Source organism: Zea mays, chromosome 1, assembly GCF_902167145.1.
Source record: "Zea mays cultivar B73 chromosome 1, Zm-B73-REFERENCE-NAM-5.0, whole genome shotgun sequence".
Lineage (NCBI taxonomy): Eukaryota > Viridiplantae > Streptophyta > Magnoliopsida > Poales > Poaceae > Zea > Zea mays.
This window is the reverse complement of record NC_050096.1, coordinates 137,449,674-137,467,832: the sequence shown is the minus strand read 5'-3', so window position 1 is coordinate 137,467,832 and position 18,159 is coordinate 137,449,674.

Here is an 18,159-nt window from a genome sequence, read left to right as displayed (position 1 = left end):
ATGTAGAGTTGTAGGTGGGCTGAAGCAAGGAATACACTAGTACCACGTTAGTTACAAAAGCAAGCTGAATAATCGTTCAACGGTGGTACTGTGCTGGTCCTAGGCTAAACCATGCTAGAGACGTGAGCCTAGGCACAAAGGTAGTCCCTGAAAAAGAACAACTAGCACAGCACAAAGAGAAACAACAGATTTAGAGATTCAGCCCCTTCTTTCTTCTTCTTTTCCTTTTTTTCTTTTCTTTTCTTTTTTTATTCTTTTTTTTGCAGGGGCCTAAACCCTTTTTTTCACTATGACAACCCAAACAATAAGGAAATATCTAACCGCCCCTTTAAATCAGATTTAACAAATCTTGTTAATATAGAAAGTCCAGAAATCTCTACGATGATTGCGGAGCGCTCAGAATGAATTTTGAGACAAGGTCAGATCCGTTGGAAAGAAGATAAGATAAGCTTTCCAGATTGTATTTAAACTTCCAAATCGGACATGAGATGTATCCGTGGTGGCAAAAACGAACAAGAGATGTTTATGGTGATGGTGGATCTCGTGGTGACCAAAACGTGGTAGAACTCAAAACTCTAAATGAATAAACTAAGACCAGCAACTCGACACAACCGATGCAACCAAAAACTCAGCAAGCCCTAGCTAAGTAGTACTAGTAAATGCTCAATGGTTTATAGGATTGTGGTAAAACTAATCTACTATTTTTTTGGCTTTTTCTGGACTATAGGAGATAAGAAAACAGCGAAGAAAAGTAAATCTCTCACCGATAAACCTTGCTCTGATTACCAACTGATGTGCACTCGTTGGGTGATTGCCCGATCTTTCGATGAGAGGGTGTGGAATAACTCGATTGGGGGAGGAGACGACGTTCACGGCCCGACTAAAGCCTTCCAAAGACGCTGCGCCTTAGCAACCGATACACCACCTCCTATGGCTGTCACGATCTTGTGGAGCGTGACACCCTGGCCACTAGGGCACTCGTCCTGCAAGCAATCGAAGAACTAGCAAGAACAAGTAGAACAAGTACTGAATTACCAGATCTAAATGTAGGTTTCAAAATCAAACTTCAATATGGTGGGGTTCCGAAGACAAGAAGACGGGCGGCTGAACCAGCACGCGCGCTTACAAGCAAGTAGCGAGAGCTAAACTTGATCTAAACAAAACCCGCTGTTCTTGGTGGCGGCTAGGGGGTTTATAAACATGGGAGGACGACCACAAGGGTATTGGGGTCGTGCTGCAACCATAGGATGCGTCCCTAATGGACCCAACTTGATACACGGCCCATTGGGCCAAAATAGGGTCACGCAGCACCATGGGCAGAAAAGGCAGAAAATGTCTCGGTAAGGAAACAATGATTACGGCGGCCTCAGAACAGATATGACTATAATTCCGGATCCATATGAAAGTAGACTTGATAAGCTTTCCATGTTGTGCTTGAACATTCCAATCCGAGCCCGCATGTGACCGTGGTGACCGTCACAAGTTGGTGTTCTTCTGCAGTCCGAATCCAGCATGTTCAAATCCTTTTCCCTTTCGGTCTTCTCCCTGGTTCCTAAGCAAAACAAGAGTGCACGGGTCTCCATGGTCTAAATATGATGGACATGCACTCAAGAGTGTAATCACCTGATGGTTGAGTTGACGAGCACGAGCGAGAGTAATGGGACCAGAAGTAATGGGACCAGAAATTGGTACTTGTATTGGCATAGATGTATCTGTAGTTTTATGTCTTCATCATTCTCCCCTTCTTGCATTTGAGTCGTCCTCGACTCAAGCTCATCTTTCTCTCCCAAGTAGGGCTTTAAATCTGCAATGTTAAATGTGGGGCTAACCCCAAAGTCTGCAGGCAGATCTAGCCTATATGCATTGTCGTTAATTTTCTCTAGCAATTTAAACGGTCCATCGGCTCGAGGCAACAATTTAGATTTTCGCAATTCAGGAAACCTTTCCTTTCTCAAATGCAACCAAACTAAATCTCTAGGTTCAAAATTTATTTCCTTTCTACCTTTATCACTAGCAAACTTATATCTAGCATTCATACGCTCTATGTTTTCTTTAGTAGTTTCATGCAGTTTTAACATCAATTCAGCACGCCTAGTAGCATCAAAATTTAGTTTTTCAGAAGATGGCAAAGGCATTAAATCAATAGGAGCACGAGGCAACAAACCATATACAATCTGAAATGGGCACATCTTTGTAGTAGAATGCAATGATCGATTATAAGCAAATTCAACATGAGGCAAACAATCCTCCCACATCTTAATATTCTTCTTTAGAACCGCCCTTAACAAAGTAGACAAAGTTCTATTCACAACTTCAGTTTGACCATCAGTTTGAGGATGACATGTAGTAGAAAATAAAAGCTTAGTCCCCAATTTTGCCCACAAAGTCCTCCAAAAATGACTAAGAAATTTAGCATCACGATCAGAAACGATTGTGTTGGGCACACCATGCAAGCGAACAATTTCACGAAAGAACAAATCAGCAATATGAGTAGCATCGTCAGTTTTATGACATGGTATGAAATGTACCATCTTAGAAAATCTATCAACAACCACAAACACACTATCACGTCCCTTCCTAGTCCTAGGCAATCCCAGCATAAAATCCATAGAAATATCTTCCCAAGGAGCACTAGGAACGGGTAGAGGCAAATACAAACCGTGTGGATTTAACCGTGACTTCGCCTTTTGACATGTCGTGCAACGAGCAACCAATCTCACCACATCTCTTCTCATCTTGGGCCAAAAGAAATGACCAGCAAGTATGTCCTTCGTTTTCTTTGCTCCAAAATGTCCCATTAAGCCACCTCCATGTGCTTCCTGTAACAACAACAAACGAACGGAGCTAGCTGGAATGCATAGCTTGTTAGCTCTAAACACAAACCCATCACTAACGATATATTTGTTCCATCCTTTCCCATCTTTACAATGCAGCAACACATCTTTAAAATCAGCATCATGAACATATTGGTCTTTAATCGTCTCTAATCCAAAGATTTTGTAGTCAAGTTGATTCAGCAAAGTATATCTCCTAGACAAAGCGTCAGCAATGATATTCTCTTTTCCTTTCTTGATGAGGACATCACTATGAGTACGACTACACCAGCAACACCTCCACATCAAGCGCCACTTCCTTCATTAGCTGGGCCAATCACTCGGGCCCGTGCCAGAGATCTTAACTTCGTCATGCTACTGAAGAATGAGGGCCCAGAAGAATAGGCGACCAGCCCAACTGCGGCCCATAGTGGGCGACCTAGGGTTGGCCGCCCCTAGGGGCTGCGCCCCCTCTATTTATCCAGGAGCTGCGCCTCCTTTATTTCTGAGTTTTGTTTTACGTTAGCCTTAGCTACTCTCGAACACGCGCAAATCTGCGCTGTCTTCGTGTATTCAGAACTCCACCCTCGAGTAATAGATTAGATTGCTCGCATCTTGTTCTTGTTCGTTCTTCGATTGCGCACAGGAAACGATCTTCGTGATCAGGCCGATCTCGCATCAGCAAGGTCGGTAACCACAGGGAGTTGGTTCAGCGATTGCATTGGCGCCTCGGGCTTGCTCGTCGTAGTCGGATCGCAAGGGTCATCTTCCGCCAAATCGGAATTATCTCTACTCGCCGAAAGATCGGGCACCTCAGCTTCATCAATTGGTATCAGATTTCCAGGTTGATCGGTGAGTTTATCGAGCGTTTTTTCCTACAGTCCACAAAACCGCATAAAAATTCAGGTTAGATCTTATCCCAGCACCCTTTTGAGCCTCGCACTTTCTTTCAATAATCTGCATTGTTGAATTTGTGTGCTTTCGCGTCATTTGTTGCTGGTTGCATTGTGTTCTTCCACCATCAAACCCTAGCGCCGCCACCATCTCCCGTTTGATCACGCTACAAACCGAGTCAACATTGTTTCCTTGTTTTTCTCCTTCGGTTACGTCAACGGCCGTTTCCTTGATTTTCTCCTTCGGTTACGAAAAAAAAACAGAAAAAAAAACAAACCGAGTCAACGACCGCTTCCTTGTTTTTTCTCCTTCGGTTACATCAAAAAAAACAGAAACAAAAAAAAAGAAAACGAAGGAGAAAGGATACGTTTGTTTAATCCCGGTCGTTTTTAAATCATAACTTGAGGAACCTTCCGTAAACAGGGCATAACTTTTCGCTCGGGTGTCCAAAAAATCTGAAATTTTTACAGGAGCTAGTTGACACCATTCTGAGGCCGGCCAAACTTACCTACAGTCTGTTTGGGGTTCGACAAAATTGTCAAAAAAATTCAGGAAAATAAAGAAAAAAATTCGTCAACGTTCTTGCACGCTTTTCAGAGAACTTCCTGATTTTCTATAGACCACATCTGATTTCTGTTTTAGGTGAAACCTCCTGTAGCTCCTATTTTGTTGCTTCTTGTGCTGAGAAAAATATCAAAAAAATCATACAAAAAAGAAAAACAAAATCACTTGTGATTCCTACTAGTGGCGTCGCTAGTACAATATTTACGGTACTGCCATTCTGCTAGTTCCATCCGTCCTTTGCACTTGTGACCAGCAATATAGTTTCGTGTTTTGCACTATAATTCAACTTTGCATTATTGTTTGATCGTGCTAATCCTTGACTTGAGTGCAGCCTACCCAAAACTCCACATATATCTACGACGAGAAGGTTTCTGTTTCTCCAGGCAATCGCTCATCCAATCTTTCACCGGTTCCACCTGTTGGTTGCAGTTCACCACTGTGGCTTGGTAAGAACGGATAAGAACTTGATAACAACACTAGTGTGAGCGCCTTGTGAGCAGTACACCCCTATTTTTTGTCGTTGGTTTTTCTCCTTTTGGTGTTTTGGTGTTTGCGCTAACTATGGCAGGAGCACACGACATGGTGGATGCCCAGTTGAAGGAAGTAAGGGGACAAGTTGATGGACTTGCTGCTGACATTAGGACGATGCATGAACGGCTTGATTCAACGATCACTTCGACGACCGAGCGTTTCAACCACCTTGACCATGCTCAAACGGCGACTCGCACCACACTCGACACCATCCTGGCACGCCTTGATGCATTGACCACAAAGATGGAGCAGGAATACGACGGTGACACTGAGCAGGACGATGGAGATCGCCGTGGTCGTGCACGTCGTGTGGTTCGTCATCCCCCTAATGACTTATTTTCTAAGATTAAATTTAAAATTCCATCTTTTAATGGTAAATATGATCCTGCTGTATATCTTGATTGGGAATTGGAGGTAGAACAGAAATTTTCATGCCATGATATTCCTGCTAATAGCCAAGTGAAGGCTGCCATTAGTGAATTTACTGATTTTGCTTTAATTTGGTGGCGTGAGTATAAACAAAAACTTCCCATTAACAGTGTCATTACTTGGACCCAATTAAAAACTGCCATGCGCCACAGATTTGTTCCTTCCTATTATGCTCGTGATTTGCTTAACAAAATGCAGCGTTTTCAACAAGGTTCACTATCTGTTGAGGAATATTACCAGGAGTTACAAAAGGGTATGCTTCGTTGTGGTTTGGTTGAGTCGGATGACGCTGCTATGGCGCGTTTTCATGGTGGTTTGAACAGGGAAATTCAGGATATACTTGATTATAAGGATTATTTTGATATAACCACATTGTTTGAATATGCTTGCAAAGCTGAACGTGAAGTGCAGGGACGACGATCAAAGACATATACTAACTCTTTTGCAGGCCGGGGTCCAACACACAGCTCAACTCCTTCCAGCCCTGCACCTTCTACGCCTAGCACTACATCGCGCACAGGGACGACCAAGCCAGTGGCGCCCCCTGCCAAAGGCGCCGCTTCTTCCACAGGACGTACACGGGATATTCAGTGCCATCGTTGCAGAGGGTTTGGGCACATGATTCGGGACTGCCCAAACAAGCGTACCTTGCTTATACGTGACAATGGTGAGTACTCTTCAGCCAGTGATTCTGAGGAAACTAGTCATGCTATGATTGCCACTAACCATGCAGCAAATGAGGAAGTCCACGTTGATCCCATCGACGCCGATAGGTATGAGAGTCTTGTTGTGCAGCGTGTTCTCAGCACACAGGTTGCCCAGGCCGAAAAAAATCAGCGACACACTCTATTCCATACCAAGGGCGTCGTGCACGAACGGTCGATTCGCATCATCATCGATAGTGGCAGCTGCAACAATTTGGCAAGTACAGCGTTGGTAGAGAAATTATCCTTGCCCACTCGCACACATCCACATCCGTATCACATTCAATGGCTTAATGATGGTGGTAAAATAAAGGTAACACGTTCGGTACGTGTCCCCTTTTCGCTGGGTTCTTATTCTGATTATGCTGATTGCGATGTTATTCCTATGGAAGCATGCTCTTTATTATTGGGTCGACCTTGGCAATATGATACTGATAGTTTACATCATGGTCGTTCAAATCATTATTCTTTCATGTTTAAAGGCCAGAAAATAATTATACATCCAATGACCCCTGACCAAATTTTGAAAGATGATCTTACTAGGGCTGCTAAAACTGCACAACAAGTCAAATCGACATCAGCCGCACCTATTAAATCTGAAATCAAGTTGCACTCTCCTGTTTTACTTGCTACACGTGCTGATTTTGATGATCTCCATGAAGCTCATATGCCCTGTTATGCACTTGTATGCTCGCGCATGCTTGTCCCGCTTGATGATGCACCATCTTTGGAAATACCCCCTGCTGTTGTTAACCTTTTGCAGGAGTATGCTGATGTTTATCCTACGGATTTACCACCGGGTCTTCCTCCCCTCCGTGGCATTGAGCATCAGATCGATCTCATCCCCGGCGCTTCTCTTCCGAACCGTGCCCCGTACCGTACAAATCCAGAGGAGACGAAGGAGATCCAGCGCCAGGTGCAGACGCTGCTTGATAAGGGTTACATTCGTGAGTCTCTTAGCCCTTGCTCGGTTCCTGTTTTACTCGTTCCAAAGAAAGATGGGTCATGGCGTATGTGCGTAGATTGTCGTGCTATTAATAACATCACAGTTCGTTATCGATATCCTATTCCACGCCTTGATGATATGTTAGATGAGCTTAGTGGTGCCGTTATTTTCTCTAAGGTTGATTTGCGTAGCGGTTACCATCAGATTAGAATGAAACTCGGTGATGAATGGAAAACAGCTTTTAAAACGAAATTTGGTTTATATGAATGGTTGGTTATGCCATTTGGATTGACTAATGCTCCCAGCACCTTTATGCGTTTAATGAACGAAGTTCTACGGGCCTTCATAAGTTTGTTTGTTGTTGTTTATTTCGATGATATCCTTATTTACAGCAAGTCTATAGAGGAGCATTTAGAACATTTGCGTGCTGTTTTTGATGCTTTGCGTGCTGCTCGCTTGTTTGGTAACATGGAAAAGTGCACATTTTGCGCGCAACGTGTCTCATTTCTTGGTTATGTGGTTACTCCGCAGGGCATTGAGATGGATAGCAGCAAGATTGCTGCCATTCGGGAGTGGCCTACACCGACGACGGTCACACAAATTCGGAGCTTTCTTGGACTTGCCGGTTTCTACCGCAGATTTGTTCGTGATTTTAGCTCCATTGCAGCGCCTCTACATGAGCTTACAAAGAAAGATGTGCCGTTTGCTTGGAGTGATTCGCAGGAGGTAGCGTTCAGCACTTTGAAAGATAAGTTAACCCAAGCTCCCCTCTTGCAATTGCCTGATTTTAATAAAGTTTTTGAGCTTGAATGCGATGCTAGCGGTATTGGGCTAGGTGCTGTTTTGTTACAAGAAGGAAAACCAGTTGCTTATTTTAGTGAAAAATTAAGCGGTGCTAGTCTGAAATATTCTACTTATGATAAGGAGCTTTACGCTTTAGTGCGCACTTTGCATACATGGCAGCACTATCTTTGGCATCGTGAGTTCATAATTCATTCTGATCATGAGGCTTTAAAACATATTCGTACCCAAACAAATCTGAACCGTCGTCATGCTAAATGGGTCGAATTCATTGAGTCCTTTCCTTACATTATTAAACACAAGAACGGGAAGGACAATGTTATTGCTGATGCTTTGTCTCGTCGCTATACCATGCTGTCACAATTAGATTTTAAAATCTTTGGTTTGGACACTATGAAGGATCAATATGTTGACGATGCTGATTTTAAAGATGCTTTCGGCCATTGTATTAATGGGATACTGATGAAGCTGAGGTGCCCGATCTTTCGGCGAGTAGAGATAATTCCGATTTGGCGGAAGATGACCCTTGCGATCCGACTACGACGAGCAAGCCCGAGGCGCCAATGCAATCGCTGAACCAACTCCCTGTGGTTACCGACCTTGCTGATGCGAGATCGGCCTGATCTCGAAGATCGTTTCCTGTGCGCAATCGAAGAACGAACAAGAAAAAGATGCGAGCAATCTAATCTATTACTCGAGGGTGGTGTTCTGAATACACGAAGACAGCGCAGATTTGCGCGTGTTCGAGAGTAGCTAAGGCTAACGTAAAACAAAACTCGAGCATAAAGGAGGCGCAGCTCCTGGATAAATAGAGGGGGCGCAGCCCCTAGGGGCGGCCAACCCTAGGTCGTCCACTATGGGCCGCAGTTGGGCTGGTCGTCTATTCTTCTGGGCCCTCATTCTTCAGTAGCATGACGAAGTTAAGATCTCTGGCACGGGCCCGAGTGATTGGCCCAGCTAATGAAGGAAGTGGCGCTTGATGTGGAGGTGCTGCTGGTGTAGTCGTACTCATAGTGATGTCCTCATCATCCTCCCCTTCTTGAAGTGAAGTCGTCCTCGACGACAACTCCTCATCCTCGGCCATATATGGTTTCAAATCTGCAACATTAAAACTAGTGGAAACACCAAATTCCGCAGGCAGGTCAAGGATATAAGCATTATCATTAATCTTTGTTAGCACCTTAAAAGGACCAGCAGCAAGAGGCATTAATTTAGAACGGCGCAAAGTAGGAAACCGATCCTTTCTCAAGTGCAACCAAACCATATCACCTGGCTCAAAAGTAACATGTTTTCTTCCTTTACTACCAGCAACCTGATTTTTTGCATTAGTAGCAGCAATGTTCTGTTTCGTTTGTTCATGTATGGTAATCATTTGTTCAACATGTGCAGCAGCATCTACATGTGGGGCGTTTGCAGCATTAAGCGAAATCAAATCAATAGGTGCCCTAGGGATGTAACCATAAACAATCTGGAAAGGGCACATCTTTGTAGAAGAATGCGTGGCATGATTGTAAGCAAATTCAACATGAGGCAAGCAATCCTCCCAACGTCTCAAATTCTTGTCTAAAACAGCCCTAAGCATGGTAGATAAAGTTCTATTTACTACCTCAGTTTGTCCATCAGTCTGAGGGTGACAAGTAGTGCTAAACAACAATTTAGTTCCCAATTTATTCCAAAGAGATCTCCAAAAATGGCTTAGAAACTTAGCATCGCGATCAGAGACTATTGTTTTTGGAATACCATGTAAACGAATAATTTCTCTAAAGAACAATTCAGCAACAATGCTAGCATCATCAGTTTTATGACAAGGTATAAAGTGAGCCATTTTAGAGAATCTATCAACAACCACAAAAATACTATCCCTCCCCTTCTTAGTTCTAGGCAAGCCCAAAACAAAGTCCATAGAGATATCAAGCCAAGGAGAAGAAGGGACAGGCATACCAGGAATTTTCTGATGGCATACCAGGAATTTTCTCCATATACAAACCATGGTTGTTCAACCGTGACTTAGCTTTCTGACAAGTAGTGCAGCGTGCAACAAGGCGCTCAACATCAGCGCGCATCCGAGGCCAAAAGAAGTGGGCAGCCAACACCTCATACGTTTTGTAGACGCCAAAATGCCCCGTGAGACCGCCTCCATGCGCCTCCTGTAACAACAAAAGACGAACCGAACTAGCTGGAACACACAGCTTGTTAGCGCGAAACAGGAACCCATCCTGTATGTGAAATTTGCCCCATGGTATCCCATTAATACAATGGCCGAAAGCATCTTTAAAATCAGCATCGTCAACATATTGATCCTTCACAGTGTCCAAACCAAAGATTTTAAAATCTAATTGTGACAGCATGGTATAGCGACGAGACAAAGCATCAGCAATAACATTGTCCTTCCCGTTCTTGTGTTTAATAATGTAAGGAAAGGACTCAATGAATTCGACCCATTTAGCATGACGACGGTTCAGATTTGTTTTGGTACGAATATGTTTTAAAGCCTCATGATCAGAATGTATGAACTCACGATGCCAAAGATAGTGCTGCCATGTATGCAAAGTGCGCACTAAAGCGTAAAGCTCCTTATCATAAGTAGAATATTTCAGACTAGCACCGCTTAATTTTTCACTAAAATAAGCAACTGGTTTTCCTTCTTGTAACAAAACAGCACCTAGCCCAATACCGCTAGCATCGCATTCAAGCTCAAAAACTTTATTAAAATCAGGCAATTGCAAGAGGGGAGCTTGGGTTAACTTATCTTTCAAAGTGGTGAACGCTACCTCCTGCGAATCACTCCAAGCAAACGGCACATCTTTCTTGGTAAGCTCATGTAGAGGCGCTGCAATGGAGCTAAAATCACGAACAAATCTGCGGTAGAAACCGGCAAGTCCAAGAAAGCTCCGAATTTGTGTGACCGTCGTCGGTGTAGGCCACTCCCGAATGGCAGCAATCTTGCTGCTATCCACCTCAATGCCCTGCGGAGTAACCACATAACCAAGAAACGAGACACGTTGCGTGCAAAATGTGCACTTTTCCATGTTACCAAACAAGCGAGCAGCACGCAAAGCATCAAAAACAACACGCAAATGTTCTAAATGCTCCTCTATAGACTTGCTGTAAATAAGGATATCATCGAAATAAACAACAACAAACAAACCTATGAAGGCCCGTAGAACTTCGTTCATTAAACGCATAAAGGTGCTGGGAGCATTAGTCAATCCAAATGGCATAACCAACCATTTATATAAACCAAATTTCGTTTTAAAAGCCGTTTTCCATTCATCACCGAGTTTCATTCTAATCTGATGGTAACCGCTACGCAAATCAACCTTAGAAAAAATAACGGCACCACTAAGCTCATCTATCATATCATCAAGGCGTGGAATAGGATATCGATAACGAACTGTGATGTTATTAATAGCACGACAATCTACGCACATACGCCATGACCCATCTTTCTTTGGAACGAGTAAAACAGGAACCGAGCAAGGGCTAAGAGACTCACGAATGTAACCCTTATCAAGCAGCGTCTGCACCTGGCGCTGGATCTCCTTCGTCTCCTCTGGATTTGTACGGTACGGGGCGCGGTTCGGAAGAGAAGCACCGGGGATGAGATCGATCTGATGCTCAATGCCACGGAGGGGAGGAAGACCCGGTGGTAAGTCCGTAGGATAAACATCAGCATACTCCTGCAAAAGGTTAACAACAGCAGGGGGTATATCCAAAGACGGTGCATCATCAAGCGGAACAAGCATGCGCGAGCATACAAGTGCATAACATGGCATATGAGCTTCATGGAGATCATCAAAATCAGCACGTGTAGCAAGTAAAACAGGAGAGTGCAACTTGATTTCAGATTTAGTAGGTGCGGCTGATGTCGATTTGACTTGTTGTGCAGTTTTAGCAGCCCTAGTAAGATCATCTTTCAAAATTTGGTCAGGGGTCATTGGATGTATAATTATTTTCTGGCCTTTAAACATGAAAGAATAATGATTTGAACGACCATGATGTAAACTATCAGTATCATATTGCCAAGGTCGACCCAATAACAAAGAGCATGCTTCCATAGGAATAACATCGCAATCAGCATAATCAGAATAAGAACCCAGCGAAAAGGGGACACGTACCGAACGTGTTACCTTTATTTTACCACCATCATTAAGCCATTGAATGTGATACGGATGTGGATGTGTGCGAGTGGGCAAGGATAATTTCTCTACCAACGCTGTACTTGCCAAATTGTTGCAGCTGCCACTATCGATGATGATGCGAATCGACCGTTCGTGCACGACGCCCTTGGTATGGAATAGAGTGTGTCGCTGATTTTTTTCGACCTGGGCAACCTGTGTGCTGAGAACACGCTGCACAACAAGACTCTCATACCTATCGGCGTCGATGGGATCAACGTGGACTTCCTCATTTTCTGCATGGTTAGTGGCAATCATAGCATGACTAGTTTCCTTAGAATCACTAGCTGAAGAGTACTCACCATTGTCACGTATAAGCAAGGTACGCTTGTTTGGGCAGTCCCGAATCATATGCCCAAACCCTCTGCAACGATGGCACTGAATATCCCGTGTACGTCCTGTGGAAGAAGCGGCGCCTTTGGCAGGGGGTGCCACTGGCTTGGTCGTCCCTGTGCGCGATGTAGTGCTAGGCGTAGAAGGTGCAGGGCTGGAAGGAGTTGAGCTTCCACTACTTTAGGTCCAAAACTCATGTTTGGGGTGGTTTCGCGCAATTTTGTTGCCGCACGTCACTCATTCTGAAAACGGGTGTCGGGGTGCATACAAAGCACAAGTTTTTGCCACCGGAACCATTTCTTCGTTTTTTCAATGAACATGCCCAAACCACTACTTTAGGTCCAAAACTCATGTTTGGGGTGGTTTCGCTCAATTTCTTTGCCGCACGTCACTCATTCCGAAAATGGGTGTCGGGGTGCATACAAAGCATGAGTTTTTGCCACCGAAACCATTTCTTCGTTTTTCGCAACGAACATGCACAATCCACTACTTTAGGTCCAAAACTCATGTTTGGGGGGTTTCACGCAATTTCGTTGCCGCACGTCACCCATTTCGAAAACGGGTGTCGGGGTGCATACAAAGCATGAGTTTTCGCCACCGGAACCATTTCTTCGTTTTCTCAACGAACTTGCCCAATCCACTACTTCAGGTAAAAACTCTTGTTTGGGGTGGTTTCGCGCAATTTCATTGCCGCACGTCACCCATTCCGAAAACGGGTGTTGGGGTGCATACAAAGCACGAGTTTTTGCCACCGGAACTATTTCTTCGTTTTTCGCAACAAACATGCCCAATGCACTACTTTAGGTCCAAAACTTATGTTTGGGGTGGTTTCGCGCAATTTTGTTGCAGCACGTCACCCATTCCGAAAACGGGTGTCGGGGTGCATACAAAGCACGACTTTTCGCCACTGGAACCATTTCTTCGTTTTGCGCGACGAACATGCCCAATCCACTACTTTAGGTCCAAAACTCATGTTTGTGGTGGTTTTGCGCAATTTCGTTGCCGCACATCACCCATTCCGAAAACGGGTGTTGAGGTGCATACAAAGCACGAGTTTTTGCCACCGGAACCATTTATTCGTTTTTCGCAATGAACATGCCCAATCCACTACTTTATGTCCAAAACTCATGTTTGGGGTGGTTTCGCGCAATTTCGTTGCCGCACGTCACCCATTCCGAAAACGGGTGTCGGGGTGCATACAAAGCACGAGTTTTTGCCACCGGAACCATTTCGTCGTTTTTTGCAACGAACATGTCCAATCCACTACTTTCGGTCCAAAACTCATGTTTGGGGTGGTTTCGCGCAATTTTGTTGCCGCACGTCACCCATTCTGAAAACGGGTGTCGGGGTGCATACAAAGCACGAGTTTTTGCCACCGGAACCATTTCTTCGTTTTTTTCAATGAACATGCCCAAACCACTACTTTAGGTCCAAAACTCATGTTTGGGGTGGTTTCGCTCAATTTCTTTGCCGCACGTCACCCATTCCGAAAATGGGTGTCGGGGTGCATACAAAGCATGAGTTTTTGCCACCGAAACCATTTCTTCGTTTTTCGCAACGAACATGCACAATCCACTACTTTAGGTCCAAAACTCATGTTTGGGGGGTTCACGCAATTTCGTTGCCGCACGTCACCCATTTCGAAAACGGGTGTCGGGGTGCATACAAAGCATGAGTTTTCGCCACCGGAACCATTTCTTCGTTTTCTCAACGAACTTGCCCAATCCACTACTTTAGGTAAAAACTCTTGTTTGGGGTGGTTTCGCGCAATTTCATTGCCGCACGTCACCCATTCCGAAAACGGGTGTTGGGGTGCATACAAAGCACGAGTTTTTGCCACCGGAACTATTTCTTCGTTTTTCTCAACGAACTTGCCCAATCCACTACTTTAGGTAAAAACTCATGTTTGGGGTGGTTTCGCGCAATTTCATTGCCGCACGTCACCCATTCTGAAAACGGGTGTTGGGGTGCATACAAAGCACGAGTTTTTGCCACCAGAACTATTTCTTCGTTTTTCGCAACAAACATGCCCAATCCACTACTTTAGGTCCAAAACTTATGTTTGGGGTGGTTTCGCGCAATTTCGTTGCAGCACGTCACCCATTCCGAAAACGGGTGTCGGGGTGCATACAAAGCACGACTTTTCGCCACCGGAACCATTTCTTCTTTTTTCGCAATGAACATGCCCAATCCCCTACTTTAGGTCCAAAACTCATGTTTGGGGGGTGGTTTCGCGCAATTTCGTTGCTGCACGTCACCCATTCCGAAAACGGGTGTCGGGGTGCACACAAAGCATGAGTTTCGCCACCGGAATCATTTCTTCATTTTTCACAACGAACATGCCCAATCCACTACTTTAGGTCCAAAACTCATGTTTGGGGTGGTTTCGCGCAATTTTGTTGCCGCACGTCACCCATTCCGAAAATGGGTGTCGGGGTGCATACGAAGCACGAGTTTTCGCCACCGGAACCATTTCTTCGTTTTGCGCGACGAACATGCCCAATCCACTACTTTAGGTCCAAAACTCATGTTTGTGGTGGTTTTGCGCAATTTCGTTGCCGCACATCACCCATTCCGAAAACGGGTGTTGGGGTGCATACAAAGCACGAGTTTTTGCCACCGGAACCATTTATTCGTTTTTTGCAATGAACATGCCCAATCCACTACTTTATGTCCAAAACTCATGTTTGGGGTGGTTTCGCGCAATTTCGTTGCCGCACGTCACCCATTCCGAAAACGGGTGTCGGGGTGCATACAAAGCACGAGTTTTTGCCACAGGAACCATTTCGTCGTTTTTTGCAACGAACATGCCCAATCCACTACTTTAGGTCCAAAACTCATGTTTGGGTGGTTTCGCGCAATTTCGTTGCCGCACGTCACCCATTCTGAAAACGGGTGTTGGTGTGCATACAAAGCACGAGTTTTTGCCACCGAAACCATTTCTTCGTTTTTTTCAACGAACATGCCCAAACCACTACTTTAGGTCCAAAACTCATGTTTGGGGTGGTTTCGCTCAATTTCTTTGCCGCACGTCACCCATTCCGAAAACGGGTGTCGGGGTGCATACAAAGCATGAGTTTTTGCCACCTGAACCATTTCTTCGTTTTTCGCAACGAACATGCACAATCCACTACGTTAGGTCCAAAACTCATGTTTGGGGGGGGGGGTTTCACGCAATTTCGTTGCCGCACGTCACCCATTTCGAAAACGGGTGTCGGGGTGCATACAAAGCATGAGTTTTCGCCACTGGAACCATTTCTTCGTTTTTCTCAACGAACTTGCCCAATCCACTACTTTAGGTAAAAACTCATGTTTGGGGTGGTTTCGCGCAATTTCATTGCCGCACGTCACCCATTCCGAAAACGGGTGTTGGGGTGCATACAAAGCACGAGTTTTTGCCACCGGAACTATTTCTTCGTTTTTCGCAACGAACATGCCCAATCCACTACTTTAGGTCCAAAACTCATGTTTGGGGTGGTTTTGCGCAATTTCGTTGTAGCACGTCACCCATTCCGAAAACGGGTGTCGGGGTGCATACAAAGCACGACTTTTCGCCACCGGAACCATTTCTTCGTTTTTCGCAAAGAACATGCCCAATCCCTACTTTAGGTCCAAAACTCATGTTTGGGGTGGTTTCGCGCAATTTCGTTGCTGCACGTCACCCATTCCGAAAACGGGTGTCGGGGTGCACACAAAGCATGAGTTTTCGCCACCGGAATCATTTCTTCATTTTTCACAACGAACATGCCCAATCCACTACTTTAGGTCCAAAACTCATGTTTGGGTGGTTTCGCTCAATTTTGTTGCCGCACGTCACCCATTCCGAAAATGGGTGTCGGGGTGCATACGAAGCACGAGTTTTCGCCACCGGAACCATTTCTTCGTTTTGCGCGACGAACATGCCCAATCCACTACTTTAGGTCCAAAACTCATGTTTGTGGTGGTTTTGCGCAATTTCGTTGCCGCACATCACCCATTCCGAAAACGGGTGTTGGGGTGCATACAAAGCACGAGTTTTTTCCACCGGAACCATTTATTCGTTTTTCGCAATGAACATGCCCAATCCACTAGTTTATGTCCAAAACTCATGTTTGGGGTGGTTTCGCGCAATTTCGTTGCCGCACGTCACCCATTCCGAAAACGGGTGTCGGGGTGCATACAAAGCACGAGTTTTTGCCACAGGAACCATTTCGTCGTTTTTTGCAACGAACATGCCCAATCCACTACTTTAGGTCCAAAACTCATGTTTGGTTGGTTTCGCGCAATTTCGTTGCCGCACGTCACCCATTCTGAAAACGGGTGTCGGGGTGCATACAAAGCACGAGTTTTTGCCACCGAAACCATTTCTTCGTTTTTTTTCAACGAACATGCCCAAACCACTACTTTAGGTCCAAAACTCATGTTTGGGGTGGTTTCCCTCAATTTCTTTGCCGCACGTCACCCATTCCAAAAACGGGTGTCGGGGTGCATACAAAGCATGAGTTTTTGCCACCGGAACCATTTCTTCGTTTTTCGCAACGAACATGCACAATCCACTACTTTAGGTCCAAAACTCATGTTTGGGGGGGGGGGTTCACGCAATTTCGTTGCCGCACGTCACCCATTTCGAAAACGGGTGTCGGGGTGCATACAAAGCATGTTTTCGCCACCGGAACCATTTCTTCGTTTTTCTCAACGAACTTGCCCAATCCACTACTTTAGGTAAAAACTCATGTTTGGGGTGGTTTCGCGCAATTTCATTGCCGCACGTCACCCATTCCGAAAACGGGTGTTGGGGTGCATACGAAGCACGAGTTTTTGCCACCGGAACTATTTCTTCGTTTTTCGCAACGAACATGCCCAATCCACTACTTTAGGTCCAAAACTCATGTTTGGGGTGGTTTCGCGCAATTTCGTTGCAGCACGTCACCCATTCCGAAAACGGGTGTTGGGGTGCATACAAAGCACGACTTTTCGCCACCGGAACCATTTCTTCGTTTTTCGCAAGGAACATGCCCAATCCCCTACTTTAGGTCCAAAACTCATGTTTGGAGTGGTTTTGCGCAATTTCGTTGCTGCACGTCACCCATTCCGAAAACGGGTGTCGGGGTGCACACAAAGCATGAGTTTTCGCCACCGGAATCATTTCTTCATTTTTCACAACGAACATGCCCAATCCTCTAATTTAGGTCCAAAACTCATGTTTGGGGTGGTTTCGCGCAATTTCGTTGCCGCACGTCACCCATTCCGAAAATGGGTGTCGGGGTGCATACGAAGCACGAGTTTTCGCCACCAGAACCATTTCTTCGTTTTGCGCGACGAACATGCCCAATCCACTACTTTAGGTCCAAAACTCATGTTTGTGGTGGTTTTGCGCAATTTCGTTGCCGCACATCACCCATTCCGAAAACGAGTGTTGGGGTGCCTACAAAGCACGAGTTTTTGCCACCGGAACCATTTATTCATTTTTTCGCAACGAACATGCCCAATCCACTACTTTATGTCCAAAACTCATGTTTGGGGTGGTTTCGCGCAATTTCGTTGCCGCACGTCACCCATTCCGAAAACGGGTGTCGGGGAGCATACAAAGCACGAGTTTTTGCCACCGGAACCATTTCGTTGTTTTTTGCAACGAACATGCCCAGTCGTCCAAAACTCATGTTTGGGTGGTTTCGCGCAATTTCTTTGCCGCACGTCACCCATTCTGAAAACGGGTGTCGGGGTGCATACAAAGCACGAGTTTTTGCCACCAGAACCATTTATTCGTTTTTCGCAACGAACATGCACAATCCACTACGTTAGGTCCAAAACTCATGTTTGGGGTGGTTTCGCGCAATTTCATTGCCGCACGTCACCCATTCCGAAAACGGGTGTCGGGGTGCATACAAAGCACGAGTTTTCGCCACCGGAACCATTTTTTCGTTTTTCGCAACGAACATGCCCAATCCACTACTTTAGGTCCAAAACTCATGTTTGGGGTGGTTTCG